Source organism: Opisthocomus hoazin, chromosome 5 (genome assembly GCF_030867145.1).
Source record: "Opisthocomus hoazin isolate bOpiHoa1 chromosome 5, bOpiHoa1.hap1, whole genome shotgun sequence".
NCBI lineage: Eukaryota > Metazoa > Chordata > Aves > Opisthocomiformes > Opisthocomidae > Opisthocomus > Opisthocomus hoazin.
In genome coordinates this window covers 10,780,171-10,800,023 of record NC_134418.1, presented here as the reverse complement: position 1 = coordinate 10,800,023, position 19,853 = coordinate 10,780,171, and the positions used below count along the sequence as shown (strand labels likewise).

General features: G+C 42.6%; 1 protein-coding gene across 1 annotated transcript in view; it reads right to left on the bottom strand.

The window, feature by feature from the left end:
- The window catches only part of FAM193A (family with sequence similarity 193 member A), a 90,273-nt gene extending 72,521 nt beyond the window's left edge, over positions 1 to 17,752 (bottom strand). The window contains exon 1 of the mRNA XM_075420393.1: positions 17,649 to 17,752. The gene's annotated coding sequence lies outside the window, so the exon portion shown is untranslated. The remainder of the gene's footprint in view (positions 1 to 17,648) is intronic.
- Between the last annotated feature and the right edge of the window lie 2,101 nt (positions 17,753 to 19,853).

Here is a 19,853-nt window from a genome sequence, read left to right as displayed (position 1 = left end):
ACTGCTGCAACTTAAGAAGCGGAGATCAGATAGCCCAGGGGAGTCTATTCAGCTACCCCTTGCCAAAAGGCATGGGTGCTAACAGCAGGAAGCCAACCAAGATCCCAGCCTAGATAACCAGAACAAAAAGGGATACTGGCATCTCCAAAACTCTCATCTCAAATGTTCCCTGACCCAAAGATGCAAGGGCTATATCCAGAGCGCGAGCCAAACCTACGTCCTGGACTAGATTTGTGGGAACAGTTGCTTGTATTTCCTGTACTGAGGAAGATCACAAGGAAAATGTCCAGTGTGGTAAATGCTTCATTACAGCTCGTCTTGGAAAATGGGTCTGGGGTTTTGGGTGTGGGTTTTGGGATATTTTTGGTGGGAAGGAGGGTGTTAAGAGAGAAGCAGGAGGCAGCTAAGCTGAGACATCTGTGACGGTGATGCCTTTGAGGTGATCCATGAAGAGGCTGTCAAAGACAAAAGCAGCTAAACAGCTGTATCGGAGAAAAAGCCACAGCGAACAAACTGTCTGCTGGCCCTACCTAGGGGTGCATACTGCTCCAGTTGTCCTCTGCCTCCTTGAGACCAAAGAAAACAGAAATCATTGTCTGGAGCAACCCCCAAGAGCAGCAGAAAACAGGTCTAACCAGCCAGGCAGATGTGCAGCACCTGAGGTGTTGCAGAAAGCTCATTCATCACACCAACTACTGTTCACGGCTGCTTATCCACATGGCTACTAGTTATACCACTAACAATGACCAAGAATGGATAAGCAGCTCCCAATCAGCCCTCCATATCCAAACACTGCCAGGAACAAATTCATCCTGCAGACGACCCCATGTATTTGAAAATGCTATCAGAGGACAGCTTTGGCTTCTTATGTGATGAGGTTGCACATGCTGGTAGGTGAGAACGTAGAAGATGTCAAGGAATTAACACACAAAAGAAGCACTTCCTGCTTGCTAACTTGAATGAAGAATATTTCACACTAGCAACACAAGCAAAACATCAAGTCCAAAGATGGTATACCAGAGCAACCTGAACAAGAGCCTAAAAGTAAGAACAAGTAATGATTCACACAAAGTTCCTAAGAAACAATCAACCAATCCATCAGAGGTATGCATCCGAATGTATGAAGCGTAAGAAAAGGAGCTAGAATTTTTTGAATGTGATCAAGACTATGACCTACTCCGTTAAGAGTCCATTACCAACTGCAATACTAATAGAAAGAGGAAACAGTCAGTTCAGAAAAAAAAAAAAAAAAAAAAAAAGACCTAACCAACCAAACCAAACCAAACAAATCCAAGTGCCCAGAAGTTTTATGCTCTGTATCTGAAGGATGTAAGCAAATCCAGACAGAGGTATCTTGGAAGTCTACAAATAATAAAAGGAGAAAAGCACATGACTCCTATCAAGCTGAAAGCTTACTACAGACCATCAAAAACAGTGGACAGACAGATAATATCTTCTCTGAGCAGCAGAAGAGTGAAGAAAACCATAGGACTTCTTGTTACAAGGAGATACTAAGAACATAGACATCAACTGGGAACAGAACACAGCAGAACTCCAGTGAGAGTTCAAGGAACTTACTTTTTTAAAATGCAGAAAGCAACCAGAGACTCTTCCTTTAGCCACAGCCAGCAAGAAATAAGTGGTTGGCAGTAAACAATGAGAGACAGTTCCGTTGGAAGTGAACTGTCAAGTCAATGGTTACTGCAGAGGGAAAGTAAGGAAGAACAGCAAGTGACAGATTTAACATCCCTAACCAAGAGTTCGCAGAAGGCAAATCTAAGGCAAGGAAGAGCTAATTCTCAAATGGCACAGTAGATACAAACAAATTCAAGAGAACCAAGCACAGTAAGAGAACAGAAAACTTAGCAGGAGGATAATGACTTAGTAAAAGCACACAGAAAGGGAGTAACAAGCATAACAATGGCAAGAGAATACAGGGGGCAAATCGAAAAGGCTAAAGGCACAGAGTGAAATAACTCTCACAAAACAGCTTGAAGCTACTAGGAAATCATTCTATCAGTACACTACTAGCAAGGAGAGAATCTGTCCATTACTGAATGAAGAGGGAAAACAGATTAATGAAGAACAGGTCCTCACTAAAGAGATAACTACAAGCAGGTGACAAGCACAGTTAGCACCAATAAATAGGTAAAAATACCCACCCAGAGTCATCCTATTATTGCAAATAGCCATACTTACATATTTTTTGAAGTTGGCTAGATCTGATAACACTCAACCAAGATGCTGAGGAAATCCTGTGAACCATCTCAAAATCAATAATACTGTCTTTGAAAACTCATAGAGGAGCTTATCAGAAGCTTAGAAAAAGATGAACTACATAAACCCTTTCTTTAAAGCAATTAAACAACCTTCTCCCTCAAAAGAGCACCAACAAAAACTGAGGGAGAGAAAAGGGATGGTGAAGGGTCGAAACACTTGAGGAATAATATTGACTTGCCTTCGGTTCCCAGAAAAGTTAGTCACATATATTCAAACAAGTCTTTTTAAGCACTTAGGTGATATGGAGAGGATGTGTTTGCCACATCAAACCAGTATAACTTTCTTCCATGACAGAGTTACACAGGGGAGAAAGAATAAATGTAACGACTGACTTGATTAACATTTGTGACAGTCTTAATTACTGAGACTTTCCCATTGCCAAACCAAATACCAAGATCTTGATTGAACTACCATGAATTTCACAACAGGCACAGGTGACTACATGCAAAAGAGGAGTCAACAAGGTCAGACTCTTGGAAAAAAGCTAATGCTACCTCAGGATGTATAGCTTATGTGACACATGACATAATCCTCCCACCTAATACTACTCTGGTAAGTCTCTGCTCTGGGACAACTGCAACTCACTCTGAACACGGGTCTTCGAGCCAGACAGGAACAGTTGGAGAAAAGCCACAAGAGAACAACTACCAACCAGACGTAGCAACATGACCTGCCAGGAAAGGCTGAAAGAACTGGGGACACCAAGCTTAGAGATCAGAATACCGAGGGGAGGAAGAGTCAGTTCTCTCCATCCACAGCAAACAGAACAATCAATAAAATGTTTCAATTGCAGCAAAGTAGATTTCTATGCAATAGAAAATTAACAGCAAAGTATTTAAGGACAAAGATAGGCTGCTTGATGAGGTTATGGAGTCTTCAACGAGGTAATTTTAAAGAGCAGGTTAGACAAACAACTGACAAAAGTATAACCAATGCTGTCTCCCACTGGCCAGAAGACGGATAAATGAATGAGATTAAAAACAAGGATGTGATAAAATTTTTAGATTTTCTAGCACCGAGAGGAGATTCTGGAATATTGCATTCAGCTCTGGTATCAAACTTAAGGAGACAGCTTAAAAAGGAGACAGCAGAGGAATCAAAGAACTACCCGAGAGCCAGCACACACACTAAGAATAATTGAGAGTCTAATGAGTTCAGATTATGAAAAAGGAAGTTGAGGGGTAATTCTGTTACACTAAACAAGTACCTTCACAAAAATAAAAAAATCAGGTTCTAATGGGCTCTTTAACAAGAAAAATCCCCAAACTCACACAAAAGAACCATGATCTAATCAGCAAGGATGTCTTTTTAACAGAATGAAATTAAAGCTTGGTGTTTCAGTAAGATTGTAGCAAAGCATTTTTGCAGAGAGTAAGCAGTTTTTCAGACTAGCAGGACATCTGGCTACTCAGCTAGCATGAGATATAAAAAGTAAAGCAAGCATAGTTCAATTAGCATGGCTATGAACAGTACTGTAAAAAGTCATTGCTTGGATTTATGTCTGCTTGCTTGAGTGCAATTACAAATATGAAGCAAAACAACCTCATTGAAAAAATAATTGCATTTTTCAGACAAATCATCTACCTTTTAATATGTATCAAGGTAGATACTTACCAGTACTGTACTCCATTAATATTTTCAAAGATGACAAAAAGCTCTATAATCAGTAGAGTCTACCTAACACAATTCACAAAGGGAAAATACAGAGCCACAAAGCTCAACCTCCCTGTTAGCTACCTAGCTCCCGACCCAGCGCTGTGCTCCGACTGCCCCCTCAGTGTCTGCTTGCCCAGGCACTACCCAAATGCGTGCGCTCTCTCATAAATGTACAGCAAGTAAAACTGCGATTGGGAAGATGGAAAAAAGACAGCCTAATTAGAAGGACAAATCCACAAAGAAGCAGTAGGACACACAGCCATCCTTTATGCCTTTCCCACTACTGTTATCTGGCATTACAGTGGAGTTGTAAGCCTATCCAATTTAATTTCCTTCCCGGTAGGCCAACTAGATGGGGATGTCTGACCATGAAGAGGGCTGGCTTTCCAGGCAGAGGAGAGGGCTGGCTTTCCAGGCAGAGGAGCTACAGTCATCCTCCCTGTTCAATAGTGTCGATCAAATTTTGCTTAACAGGAAAGGAAGAATCACAACAACGTATCAGAGGGGCAGATGCAGCAGCTGCCAGAAAGACATCTTCTTCCAGTGATCCTCTCATGGTTTAACGAAAGGGATTCATGCTCCACTAAACCCCAGTAAACCCCACTAAGCAGAGCCACCTACAAAAGAAATAACCATCAGACGTAACAACTCCCTGACCACATACTAACACTTATTAATAGAGTACTCCTTTATCTACCCAAACTTTCTCATGTCATAGACAGCCTCCCTACAAAACATCCATTTTGGCGATAAAGACTAGGACACTAAAAACGTACTAGTCATAAATACAAAGCCTTAAAAGCACCAGTAAAGGCAGACTCCATTGCATCAACTTTTTTTTGCTGATCATGAGTTAACACTAGAAAAACTTCGCATTTAACTTCAAAAAGTTAAATTACTCAAGGAAACTATACAAAAGAACATATTTGTGGCAGAAAAGTCAGAGATAGGACAATGCAAGCAAAACAGTGAAGACAAACTTCCTGCTATAAAAAAAAAAACGGAAATACGTGAGTCATGGAAACTACAGAAAATTCTTTTCTCATCAGAAGAATTCATCCCTAACTTGGGAAAGCAATTAAAATATAAAAATACAATTATCTTGGAATTATATTTTAATATTAGGGCAACACCTGAAGTATCCTCGTATTATAACACTGCGCACTATGTATCAGCCATTTATGGAAAAAAAGACTCTATGGAAAAAGCTGATGATAGGGATATTGACTTTCTCAGGATTATCATAAATATAAACAGGGTTGGGAGTAACTTTAATAGATCTCTTAGTGTCTTCAGTATAAGGAAGGTCTAATGTTGGCTAGGATCCTCTAGGCTTTAACAGAAAACAAAGATGGGCTACCATAGACGTTTTCAGCTTAGCTGTCAAATCATTAGAAACACCTTATTGATAGAAAGGAGGAGCCAATCTCACTAACAGGTAACAATAATAGGTGCAACCTGCTGACTCCAGAGTTTGTTTCAGAACTGGCTTCACATTTAGACAAATACTTGTTTGTATGTCCTTAGTCAAAAGCCACAAAGGCAAGCACACGGTCAGACTTCCACTTCAAAGCTCTACTTGTACTTAAGGAATAAATTCCCACAAGCCATCACTAGTAATGTTTTAACAAATTCCTGGGGACCAGAACAATCTCCTAAATCTTACACAATCACTAGATTAAAATGAAAACATAAGCTCAGAATTACTTTAAATATTAAGAACAGTCTTCTTCATTCCTACTATGAAGGCATAAGATACAACCATCAAGTTTAAAAAAATGCAGCAAGCAGTCTAAACAACATTCAAAGTATACGTGATTAAGTGTCAAGATTTCCCCATAATTCTGAAAACCAGTAGGATAGGTCGCTAACAACAGTACTTCCAAAAACATTAAATAATGATTAATATTTAACTTAGTTACTATGCAATGTTCCTCAGCACAAAGTTCCTCCTCCTCCTACATAGGGTTTCAAATTTATAGCTAGTGGAGGATACTGTACAAGCATGGTAGCCTGTTTTCAGGAGAGAAAAAAAATCATTATAATTTTTTTTCCAATAAAAACATAAGAATCTTTTTTTAAAGCACTGAGTATCTGAAAATTATGGAATTATAATTTTGTCCACTTTTATTCCTGTGGTTCAGACTCTTAGCCAGTTATGACACTATCAAAAAAACAAAAACCCAGTCAGCTTCAGGCTGCTGCTGCAAGCTGTCTCAAATCACAGCAGGCACCAGTACAATTCCCTGCAGACTTCCTGAAAAGACGCGGAGAATGACAGCATACTGGAGATGAATCTTGGGAGTAGACAGGAAAAAGAAGTAGAGATAAAATAAAGATGATCACACAGATAAAACTGTAAAGTTTCTTCTGACAGTAAAGGAGTGTTCTGTCGCTTGCTGAGTGACAAAATAAAACCTTAATTCATCTTTAGCCTATTCCAGTGAAGATCTGAGTTTCAACTACATATTATCTATAGCCACATAGACAAGTTATGGCCATTAAAATAAAGTGGTGAAAAACTTCTAGTGAACCTCAGCTAAACCACTAACTTGCCATCTGCTGTGGCAGCAGCTTATTGAAGATAAGCAGCCTGGAAGCATTACGGCAATTGAGAAATCTTTTGGTCATTAACTCCACACCAACTACACACTAAAGGCTGGCAAAACTGTGCTGTGGCTCAGAACTTTTTAAGGCAAACTCTTCTGTTCCCAATGATGAGCAGAATGATTGGGTTTACTGTGAGACCCAGTGTAACACAGAATCTTTAAACATCTACTCAGGCATTTCTTCATCCATCAGCAGCCCTAACACATATGTCTGTGTTCTCCTAATCCAAAAACAATGTACATGCACACATACAAAGTATTTACTTCATGCCTACATTTACAACACAACATCATTATTCCACATTCAAAAATGCCATGTTTTAAAACGCTTGGATACATGCACACACATATGAGCATGCACACACACACATTCTCACTCACGCATCTGTCCACAAAAGTGTCTCTGGGCTTGAGTCAACATTAGTGTTCTCCAAATTCAAAGCCTCACATCCATCTCTGAAATACTCCGAAACAGTCAACTATTGGGTTTAATATGGTTATAGAATATGAAAGAGGTTCCTTAACTTCTTGTAATATTCACAAACCATAGAATCATAAATTATAGAATCATCGGTTGGAAAAGACCTCTAAGATCATCAAGTCCAACCGTCAACCCAACATCACCATGTCTACTAAACCATATCCTGAAGTGCCATCTCTACGCGTTTTTTGAACACCTCCAGGGATGGTGACTCCACCTCTTCCTTGGGCAGCCTGTTCCAACGCCTGACCACTCTTTCAGTAAAGAAATGTTTCTTAATATCCAGTCTAAACCTCTGCTACACTGGGTCCAAACCATCCAAAGTCTGCCTATGAAAACATGTTAACTCCAGGTATTTTTAAATCACATTGTTTGTTGCACCTAGATCAATGGAAAAAAAACACTTCATAGTAGAAAATAGCTGAGCTATCCTTGTGTACAGTTCAGTGGAAGCACCACCTTCCTAGTTTTGGAAGAGCTCTGCCCTGAGAGCTAAAGCTACTATTTCTGCAGAGGAGGGGGGGGGGACGGGACAGGGATGACCACACCCAAAAAACAGAAAACAAACTTTGGCTTTAAAAAAAAAACCCAAACCAAAAAAAAAACACTTAGTGTAAAAGCAAAACTACTTTAGTCCCAGAATACAGAAAAAAGCCAAAAGTTTGCAGTGTTCACAGTTAGTGCGCTGACTTCAACCACATCAACATACAGCTGTTTGCTCCAGTTCTCTCGCTTTGAAAAAAGCCTCAAAGAGAAGCGGGTGGCAGAGTGCATTCAAGTCCGGCACCCCCCCTCAAGCCACTTCTGTTTCCAAGGAGCTGTCACTGATGTAGTCTGACAGCATAAAGCTTAAAGCAGAACAGGAGTCAAGGTAGAGCCTTACGGCACTTTGCAGAACATTACGCGTACAGCACATTTAATACAGTTTTCAACAAACTTCATCACTACACGACATACACCCTAACACAGAAATAAACAGATTTTTGAAGAGTCATGGCTTGCATTAATAGGCTTCTTCCAGAACTAGGATTCAATTGACAGTCTTTTCTTTCCCTCACCTTACAATGCTAATATAACTAAGCTTATTTTAGATGTCACTAATGACAGACACTCAAAACCTAAGAAGGACATGACCAAAACTTATCAGTCAAGTTTAAAAAAAATTGGTTACATAATGTCACGCTGAGTTAATATGTTCAACAGTCTTTCTTTCATGAACTCACTTGCTAATTTCAAAAGGCTAAGCATATTTCATGTAACATCAATAATGCTTGCTCATTTACAATTCTTTCCCTCCTCATCCATGTAAACTCTTCTCCTACATCATCCAAGAGGAAAGAAAAAGCCATTTTAGTCGTCTTCTATCCCTCCAAGATCCCATCCTCATTCACTAGCCATTTTGGTCGTCTTCTATCCCTCCAAAGATCCCACCCTCATTCACTAACCATAGATGTCTCTTAACTTACTAGATCTGTAATTGCCACCTGTTTCTTCTGACAATAATGAATAAAAGTAGACCCCAAAAGATCAGTCCCTGAGAATGCAGTATTTTGCTACATGTAAAGTATACGCCATGTATGCTGTTTCTCAGTCCTGTTCAGACCTCGGTCTAGTTGGTAAATACCCAGGTTTACAGCTCTTAAATAGCTGGTGGTGGTACAGAAAGAACATTTGATGGACACGGCTGAACACTGTGTTATCGCACACCGGCTCTGGCAGAAGCTGGACAGCCATGCTAGCACACAGCTGTGCCAAGTCCACCTGAGAGGCAGATTACTATCATGGATCCAGATCATATATTGGCTTAGATGACCAATTTTAGATGAAAGCTGGCTCAGGAGATGGATGATCCTAACACAACATGCCATACACATTCTCCCCCTTTCCCAATAGCTTCCTGAGTGTCAGAACTAAATAAGATTCCCATTACTGTAAACCTCCTTCAGCTCCTGATGCAGTACAGGAACATGCCTACTACTCCACCCTTTATTCTCTAACACCCTCTTTGGGGAATAATTTCAGTGGTTACTTCTGCTATGCTTGCAGATTTCCTAAAGGAGGTGAGTGGGACCTTAAGGGGGAGAGAAAAAGAAAACTACACAAAACCACCTCTCAATTACTTCCACCGTTGTCCACAGAAGTCTAAGTACTAAAAGCCTTAGCGTAGACTTAAGTTGCCAGTGTTTACACTGTTAATTCAGAAAACAACAGACATTTATGGGTTCATGAAGCCCTTCACATTTTCACAAGACAACTATTGTATTTAATTACTATAGCTAACATATCACACACAGAATCACACACACAGAATGGTCGGGGTTGGAAGGGACCTCTGTGGGTCATCTAGTCCAACCCTCCTGCCGAAGCAGGGTCACCTACAGTAGGCTGCACAGGACCACGTCCAGGCGGCTCTTGAATATCTCCGGAGAAGGAGACTCCACAACCTCCCTGGGCAGCCTGTTCCAGTGCTCCGTCACCCTCAGAGGGAAGAAATTCTTCCTCACGTTCAGACAGAACTTCTTGTGCTTCAGTTTGTGCCCGTTGCCCCTTGTCCTGTCGCTGGGCACCACTGAAAAGAGCTTGGCCCCATCTTCCCGACACCCACTCTGCAGACAATCATATAATATTTAATAAACAGATACCGATCACTAGAGGTTTATATGCTAGTGATCCCTGTATTTATATACAATCTTTAGAAATCTTACCTACTCAGCATATTCACAGATTTGGGACATCAAGCAACCACTGCCCAGTTCTCTACACTGTTTGGTTTTTGTTTAGCTTTTAAGCAGAGAAGCTGTTATTTCCAAAATGAGCAACAACTGACTTAATGGAGCCAAGTGAGCAAAGCTGACATTGCAGTGCAAGCCATTCACTAAATGAACACTTCTGATAGCGTAAGCAAAATTAATAGCTAGAAAAATAAAGATGGGCATCTGAATATTTGGATCTAGAACAGTGAAGTTCCCCAGGCTGCGAGTCGGACGCTTCTATCCAGCCTGCTACCCTTCCCTGGAGAAGACAAGGAACAGCTATTTAGAGCAGCAAACACTGCCCCAACAGCTGATCGCATCCTCCATCTGTTTGCAGCTCAACACAGACCACTGAACTGCTGCCAAAGTAGTTAAAAAAAACAACCCATCAGCTTTTTTTACGAGCAGCCACCATCCATGCACACTCCCAGAAATCAGTCTTCACAGCCTGTTGCAGTGCAGGGCTTCCAGCCCCTCCTGCACCGTCAGCAACTCACCTACCACAGCCACGTTCTAAGATGAGTAGAAGCTGAGACCGTAAGAGAAGCCCTAAAGCCTAGATGCCATGGCTGACAAGTCTGTTCTAGATCAAGGCAGTCCAAAGCTCTGGACTTCAAAATAATGATTTTCGTAACCCTGTAAAAACTTAGTTATTCACCTGGATGATTGTAGTCTCATGGTTTTGAAGTTCCCTCAGAAGCAAACACTTGACAAATCCACTACAAACCAGTTCAACAGATCAATGGTGTTAAAGCAGGACCATTGTAAAGATCTACTGTGCATGACAACTTAACTTCCTGACATTCCACCATAACCAACATTACAGAGGCATCTGCACCCTATTCTGTTTTATTTCTCTAGGCCTGAGAAGAGACCATGCATAGCAATATTTCATGGTAGTGCCCAGAGCTTATCTTCCGAGAAATGCAGGGTGGAGTCAACCTTTTGTTTCCTCCCTATAAATGAACAAAGCTATTCTCTCAGTTTTAAGAAATGACCAAGGGGATCATACATCTCAACCCTTTTGAGCGTCAACTTTTTTTTTTTTTAAAGGAAGAAGCCATAACCTAATAGGGAAGTAGAAGCTAAGCATGGCCTCCTACAGAGATTTTCATACTATCCAACTTTGGGCACCTAGCTTGTACCAAAGTCCCTGAAGGCTTCCTTTAATAAAGAGTGGAGATAGATGGCCACTGTAGAGTGATGCAGAGCAGGAGCACCTCCTTCTCAGATGCCCAAGTGTGTTCTATCATTACTAGGAATTTTGAGATGGAGAGAACTACATTTCTGGCTTGTGCAACAGAAGGTAAGTTGATTATTTCAGAACACGGTTAAAGTTCACACTCCAAGAAAGTTTTTCTCCAGCACTATCACCGGTCCAACATGAATAACTTCAGTTCAACAGCTTCACACAGGCTTGCAGGCAACCCCATTAATTGTTCCCCTAAAACCCACTTCATCAAACAGTGCTCAGACTAACTTCTGCATCACTAAAGCAGCTGTATGTTCTATATAAAAAAAAAAAAAAAGAGGCAAACGTATAGAAAAGATACAAAACAGAAAATATACACTTCAAGAAAATTACTATGTTGCTCAGATCTATCTTTAATACTATTTCTAGTGTGTTTCCTCACAGGGCTAGGAGGTGAAGGTTAATAATGTCATGGGCTGCCTTGAATATTTATAATACAAAATTAAGTAATTCTCATGTCAAAAAAATAATTGCATATTTATTTTACTGCATTCTCAGACTAGCCTCAATTTGGGCAGTTCTCATAATAATATTAAGAGCGGCATTATAAACATCATTTCCCAGTTCAACTCTTCATTTGCAGCACAAGAAATTTGGAACTTGTAGATTAAGATATTAACAGAGAAAGAGAACTGAACTGCAGCATTCATCTATCCATTTAAACCAATTTTTTCCTTCTGTTTAATTATTCTAGGAGAATTTCACATACAGAATACACTCTCTCAGAACAGAGCAGTCCAAAGCTACCTCAGTTGCCATTTAAATAAGAAAGTTACCACAAGAAAGGAAAATGTGGCAGCTGTTTTCATTACCTTAATAAAAGAGGATATATGACCTCTTTTCCCACCAGTGAAGGAGCTCCAACAAATATTAAATCTTCTTTGATTACCCAGATCCATATAAGTCCTGGAACACTGCCTAGCGCATCCATGAAGCCCTGTACATCCTAAGCAGAGGAAGTTTATTTCCCAGTTATTTCTCCTAATAATTTACCCACAACACATCTTCAGCAGACGTGTATCTGTTAAGGACCATCCTCTCACTACACATACATCAGGGACTTAGCAGTACTCTTGTCAGCACCACACACCACCAAATTGAATTTCCACATCCACTCAGCCTGGATCCCTTCCTTACACAGACTGTAAAGGAGAAGGGATCTGAGGGCTCTCCTCAAGATGGGATACCACTACAGAAGGACAAATGCCATAACCAAGAAAATAATGTGATATTAAACACCTAAATGAAGCTTCAGGTACTGTTTGGGATATAAAAAAATTGCAGGACAAGAATTGGACAGAATCCTGAATATTCTTACCAATATGAAGTACTTCAGCACTAACTTTTTGTATTAATCTAGTTCTAAATTAAAATCAACAGGTTTTCATTTTCAGTCATGAAACAATAGTTTGGAGGGGAAGGGAACTGCTATGTTTTTTTGAGCAAAATATTTCTCTCTCTCAACCGTTTTGCAACCAATACAGCAAGGAAAAAAAAACAAACACCAAAACACCTTTGCCTTCACACCCAGAATCAAACATCTCATAATAAACCCACAGGAGGACACTTAACTAACACAGATGAGATACCGCTGAACCAGATGGAATTTTTTTGGACACACTTTTCACATGTTTCATTTAACCATTCACAACCAATTATTCTCCTTATCAACTGACCACGATATAGCAAGTGCAGGAGGTGGGGGAGAAATGGAGCGCTTGGGGATTGGATATATGTCAAGGTCACGAGTACACACAGGCACACACTTCCCACGAGCAATATTACAAGATCTGAACGAACTACTAATACGTTTGCCTGTGGTCTCAGATCTATTAGCTGAAAAATGCCTTAACTGATCATGGGAAGAAGCTAAGAAAGAGCTATTAATGTGAACGTTATGCAACCATTAAGCTTGTTTTAAAGTTTGAATTGTTCTAGTTAGACTCATTCAAGTCACAATAGATTCTCTTTCTAAATTAGCAAGTTAATTCACCCATACTACCTAAACCCAATCCTAATAGTTTCTTCCCATTCTGTTACATCTCCTTTTTTTAAACAAAAAAACAAGCAGAGCATAAGCTCTTTCGGGCAGGAACTCCATGTCTATTAAAAAAAAAAAATATAGAGACTGAACTGCATTTAGTCAGACGAACAAACACGCTACCAGACTGTCAAAAAGACTTATTTTTCATCGAGTAAGTCGTGTAAGTGTTTAGAAGTACCTGCTTCCTGAGCCTGAAGAGTAGAGGTTACAATATTATTTTATTCATTGGAATTTACCTAGTTTACCTGAGCTTTGACAAAAATTGGCCAAAACACATTTGTTTTTGGAGTGGAGGAGGCCCTACATAACAGTACAAAAGCTAGCTATTTGCTGAACTTCTGAGTTCCTGACAAAGCTCCTCTTTTGTATAGTATTTCTTTTGAATGTCTGAATCATGGAGGGGGGGAAGAGAGAAAAGTGAAAATCTCAACCAACAGATCAAGCACAGGTATCAGTAAAATGCAATGAACTACAAAGCTGCTGAAAAAAAATGGTCTAAAAGGTGGCAACGTATGCTGCTACGTACAGAATTTCTACTTAAAAAGCAGTATCTCATAACAAAGGAACAGTCCAGTGAAATATTTTATGAAAATTCTAAAACAGACAGCTTTCAAAAGTAATATGATTTAATATATTACTACACTTGACAGAAAAATAATACTTCGAGAAATGCATGAGAGAGAATGGTAAAATGGCTACTAAATTATTCCCCTTAATAACGCAACATCAGTCAGGCCTGTACAAAAACTACTACTGTAGCTGATCAGTCATTGACATAGAACCCTCTACGCCAAAGTACCTGAACTTCTTCAGGAACAGCCAATTTTACTACAGTATATCTAGGAGTTACGCAGTGGTTGATAAAGATAATCAAATGCACCTCACAGCATCAATAATCCAACCACCAGTCAAAAATTTATAGGATCAAATTACAAAGGCCTGATGCAATGCATTACTGAATTTTAAAAAAAAAAAGAAAGATCTACTTCTTTAGATACATACATTAAACTTCAAAATATTTATTTTCTAGTTACAAATATCTGTTATTTATAGGATACTTGACTCTTCACTCCATAACGCTGCTGTAAATACTTCACTATGGAAAAAAATCGAACTCTCAGGGAAGTCCTGCAGTAGCACCACACAACTAAATGACTTTGTTTCCAATTCCGGCTAAAGTCAACACTGTTGCAGGTATCCAAAACCAAGATATTCCCTTGCACTGAAACACTGCCAAAGCATCCTTAATTTCACTATCATTCTGAAACATCTGACTGTGCTAGAGAGGATGAATTCAGCTGCCATAAAGCATGTGCATGGGGAAGATTCCATTAGGAGTTGCCCACCTGCAACCCAGAACAAGACTTAGCATGTACTCTAATGCAGAATTTAGCCTACAGTCTTAAAAAGACCTCCAGATAAGAGGTATAAAAACCTCAATTAAAATACATTTGTTAGCTCTAACAGGCTTAGCTAGAATTTCAGTACTGGCACACGTGCTTTTAGTTTCAACCATAAATATAGCCATTTTAAAACTCTGTTCAACCCATTTTATAAAGTATACCTCATTCTGAGCAATTATTGACACACAAAAACACAGAGCACATGCGGGATCACTCCTTAAACGTCGTCTCTCCTTCTATATTTTAGACAAGTTTTGGAAGAAGCATCTAATAGAACATTAGTAGAAAGATGTGCCCACAACATCCAGAATGGATGCCCTAAAACCAGGGAAATAAGAGAAGCTGGAAACAGAAAGCATGCTAACAAGTAGAAAACAATATGCTGCACAGCAAATATGAAATTCTGCTTTTTTAATATATATTTTATATATTTTCAGAGATTAAACATTCAAGTCTGTCTAGCAGAGAATTGGCTGATGATGTCCCTCACCCACTAACAGGAAATTTACAATATTCTGTGTAAGATGAAAGTAAAGCAACTCTGGTTACTACTTTACAGCTATTAGTGCATTGCTTACTCTCCATCCAGCCAAAACAAATATTGCACTTAATTTAGAAGCGATCAGTCATGTAAAATACAGTTTTCTTTCTCAACTTCATCCAGAAACAACACATGCTAGTCTTCTACTCAAAGAACGAAGTCTTGTTTTGACCATGTACCCTTAACTAGCAAATTATTAACCATTAAGGAGATCACATTTTGATATAAGTAATAGTTATGTAATGATGCTTTAAGATTTCATCTTTATTTCCATCTTTGAAACAAGACTAACGGTTTACTTTTAAGTACTGGCAACTTACTTCATCACCATTGGAGAAATATTGAAAATGTCAAGAAAAAGGTCACTGAAACCAGCATGGAGAAAGTAACACCAACTTTAAAGGAATATTATAGAGTATAAGCATTCACCTTTCAGAAACTGAGCACAGGGATTTATCTATCCTCAAAATCTAATTCTAATATGCTTACTGTTTGATTAAATATGGTCGGTGTTGCAGGTTTATTCTAGCTTAACTAACTGATCTATTTAACCAACTTCTTAATTCCCCATGTGTCCATCAGTCTTCAGAATCACTTGTACCACACTGCTAAGTGAAACAGAAACATTTGACAAATTGCATACATATCTAAGAGTACAAGCAAAAAAGATCGATTAAGACAAAGTTACGAATGCATTCAAAACAACATGTTGTGCATACTTATAAGAGTATGAATAAGTATGAATAATATATCAGTATATATAATATACATAACTATTTTCCAAGACATTTATAGAATCCTACAATGGTTTGGGTTGGAAGGGATCTTAAACATCATCTAGTTCCAAGCCCCCTGCCATGGGACACCTTCCACTACATCAGGTTGCTCAGAGCTCCTTCCAGCCTGGCCTTGAACCTCTTCAGGCAAATGCCACTTTGAATCCTATGTTAGTGCTGAAACACTGTATTTAATTTCAAAGACACGACTTATACTTTCTAAGGGAAGACTCCTGAAGACTGAGAAGTTTTATTAGCAACCCCCTAGCCTGAAAGAAAAAAGAAATATGAAGCAGGAAGACTAGCAATGATGCTGCCCTTTTAAGATGAATTTCAGAAAAAGATAACGCTACAGCGTGATTAGGTTAGAACCAAAGTCCTAGACTACAGATAACTACAAGACACAAACAGATCAAAATATCAGGGACAGTGGAGCTTCGCTATTTGAATCACATCAATGTCCCATCCTTCATACCACTCCACTGCCTGTCTTATTTCCCTTGGCATCATCACGTTTATACCAACAATACCTAGGAACCTGTGCCTGGAAGATCTTGCAACCTGAGATGTAAAACAAGACAAGATGCATCCTTCTGCTAGTAGTTTAACTAGAATAGAGTTTAGTGATGACTTGCAAAGTTACATATAACCACCTGCACACCTCTGCCACTATGCACATCATTCTCCTGGATACCTAAACCATGCAAGGGATACTGTCCCAAAAGGAAATTATCCCTGAAACAAGTGTCAGATTAGAACAGACATACAGAAATGGTTAATCTAAAGAACTGTGAAATTTGAGCAACCAAGTACGATAGTGTAGACATACAAGTTTTAAAGGGGGTGAGGGGAAGTTAATCTACAATGACCAAATTGCTTGTTGACCTAGCAAAACAGATGGGCACAAAATTACACAGAGCACAAAAAACCCATTTCTTACATCATGGTATTTCAGACACCCTGCATCACAAAAGCCACTTCTTCTATTTCCCCCTCACATGTGCAAGAAGTTTACGAGAGCGAGGGAGGAAACGGCACAGGCTGTATGACACACACATGAAAGTCTGAAGATGCTGTCAGCAGGAAATGCTTTTGTAAATATGATGCCTAAACACAAGCTTTGTGTAGATAACAAAAAATCTGCGATAACCTTTCTGAGAAAAAGGAACATAAACTTCTACACTCTTTTGTCACTGGAGGCAGGAGGATGCCTTTCTAAAGGCCTGATCCTTGAGCAATTTCTCTTGGGGGAAAAAAAAAAATCAATTAAACCACACAATCTACTCCCAATAAATTTCACATATTATGAAATAACGTAACAGATCTAAATTATTCTGAGGCACCAGAGTGCAAACCACAGCCCAAGCTGCAACAAGCCTCCTATGCTTAAGGAAGTGGTCTGCTGCAAAGAGTGCTCCAACGTTAATGGAAAAAAAAAAAATACACACAAAGGTCTATTTTCTCTTTTTTTCCAGGCCTGCCCACCCATTTCTTACAGCTCCTCCATTAAGGCGGGGCCCGGGTCCGCAGACCCCCGAGACGGGGACCCCGGAGGAGGCTCCCGCCGGGATCCCAGGCGGCCCCGGCAGCCGGCGCTGCCCTTCCCCCACAAAGGCCGGAGAGCCGGGGCCCCTGCCCAGCCCCACCGCCCCGCCGGGCAGGGCAGGGCCGCGGCGGGGGCCCCGCGCCCGCTCCCCTCTGCCCGCCGAGCCCCCGGGGCCCGCACCCGCCGAGCAGGGCGGGAGGAAAGGGCGGATGGCGCGGCTGCCGCCCGCCCGGGTGCGGTGGGTGTGTGCCGGGCCCGCCGCAGCGGGATGTCACCGCCGCCCCCCGCTCCCCATACTCTCCCTCACCTCGCCGTGTCCCGCCGCGGCTCCGCCGCCGCCCAGGGCTCCGTTGCTGGCGGCCGGCGCTGTCAGCAGGCCGCCCACCGCGCTCGGTGAGGCGGCGCCCGCCTGCGTCGCAGCCCGCAGAGGGGCCGCTCCCGCCGCCGCCGCCGCCCCGGCCTTGCCCAGGCCGCCGGCGCCGCCGCCGCCGCTGGGTCCCGGCCCGCCGGTGCTGCTGAGGCCGCCGCCCCGCTTGTTCTTCCGCCGCTTGGCTCCGCGCTTGGCGTCGGCCGGACTCATCGTGCCTGACACCCGGGCAAGGGAGGAGGGAACGGGGAGGGGGGGAGGAGGAGAAGGAGGAGAAGGAGGAGGAGGAGGAGGAGGAGGAGAAAGGGAAGGGGCGCGGGGCCACCGCGAGCGCCCGGGCGCAGAGGGCACGGGCAGGGCCGGGTACGGGCCACCCCGCGCGCCGAGGAGCGGAGCGCACCAACTGTCACGGCCACGGGGACTCCCTCGGCCCCAGCGCCGCTGACCAGAGTTACCGTCCAATATGGCGGACACAAGGGGAAAGTGATCCCCCTCTACGTCGGGGGGCTCCCCCTTGAGCTGACGGGAACCCGCCCCGCGGGGCACGCTGGGACGCGTAGTTCTCCCGCCGCGCCACGGCCCGGCGCCATTCGGATAGCGGACTACAACTCCCGGCGTGCACTGCGAGGCCGGCCCGGGCGCGGCCGCTGAGCTCATTCGTCCCCGCGGTGCCCTCTGGGAGCTGTAGTCCCCCCCGCAGCCGTTAGCTCCGCCGGCCGACGTCGCCACCCCGGTCAAGGGACTACACCGCCGCCCCAGAGCCGGCGAGCACCACGTGACGCACGCCCCCGAGCCTTAAAGGGGCCGCAGCTGCCGCTCGCTCCGGCGGGGGGAGTGGGGGCAGTTGAGGCGTCAAGGGCCAAGTTCCCTCAGAGCAGCCGGGCGGGCTGAGGCCGCTTCCGCGGGGCCGGCCCCGCGGAAGGGGCCTCAGCCCGCCCGGCTGCTCCGAGGGAACACAGCCTGTTGGTGTGGGATTGCTGTGGCCTCGCCTGTTGCTCGGCGTGACCGGCTTTGTGGGGGCTTCCCCGCCACCACAGCCCTCAGCACCCCGCAAACGCCGCCTTCCCCAAAGCCCGGGCCAGGGCAGGCTGAAAATGGCGGCTACGCCCCTCAGGCCGGGTGGGTGAGGGCCTTGTTCCCGCCTTGAAGAGTTCCGAGGCCTTTGCTGGGCCTCCTCGCTCCTGAGGGGCCGGCCTCCGGGTTAGAATTCCGATGGCGTTGTGTTGTGGTGATGGTGGGTCGGGGTAGAGTTCAGGGGCACCAGCGTATTTGCCTTTCGTTCACCGATAACCGTGCATGCTTAGAAGGTCACCGAAAAGACAGTTGAGGGGCTGCAGGAGAGAAATGGAAGGCGGCACTAATTTCAGCGCATCCCGATGAGCAGCTGGCAGCTCCGGTGTGAGCTCGCATCCATGCTAGAAGCTGTTCCAGCGTTAGTTTGCCTCCCTGTGCATGGGCAAGCTTTGCATGTACACGCAGGCAGCTGTGAAACCAGGAGAACATGTTTGTTCGTTCTGTGGTCTAGTAAATGGTGAGTTTTTTGGGGCAGGGCCCTCGTCTTCAGAAACGCGCTCAACGCTCAGCACGCACGGCGCTGCATAAACGGCACATAGCAGTGGCGAGAGTAGGGACGATACGAACCTCGTGCAATTGTATGCAGCCTTTTGCCACAAGGAAATAACTTCTAGGCTTTGTAGTATAAATTCGAAGTGGACTTCATGTGACATCTCTTCTTAATACATGGCATTATTTTCAGAGCTCACATCTTTCACTTGAAATGGTGACACATCTTATTTCAGTCTTATATAGGGCTACCTTTATCTTCCTTTCAGAATTATATTTTCACTTGGCCCATGTTCATTTAACACCATGCTTCTGAAAGAAAGATTACAGCTCTGTCAGTCTCTCTATCCCCTATGTATTACAGATAAAAAGCATTATTATGAGAAACTATTATAGTAAAATCACTCAACCGTACAGGAGCTAAAGTGGTACTACTTAGTCTGACATCACAGCGTTTAATTTCCATACTCTCATTATAGAAACATAAATGTTTTCCTTCCACACTTCAGAAAATAAGGGCCATCCAGATGATTTTTTTAAAATCCAATTTTCAATATTAAAGAAAAATCACAGTGTGCAACG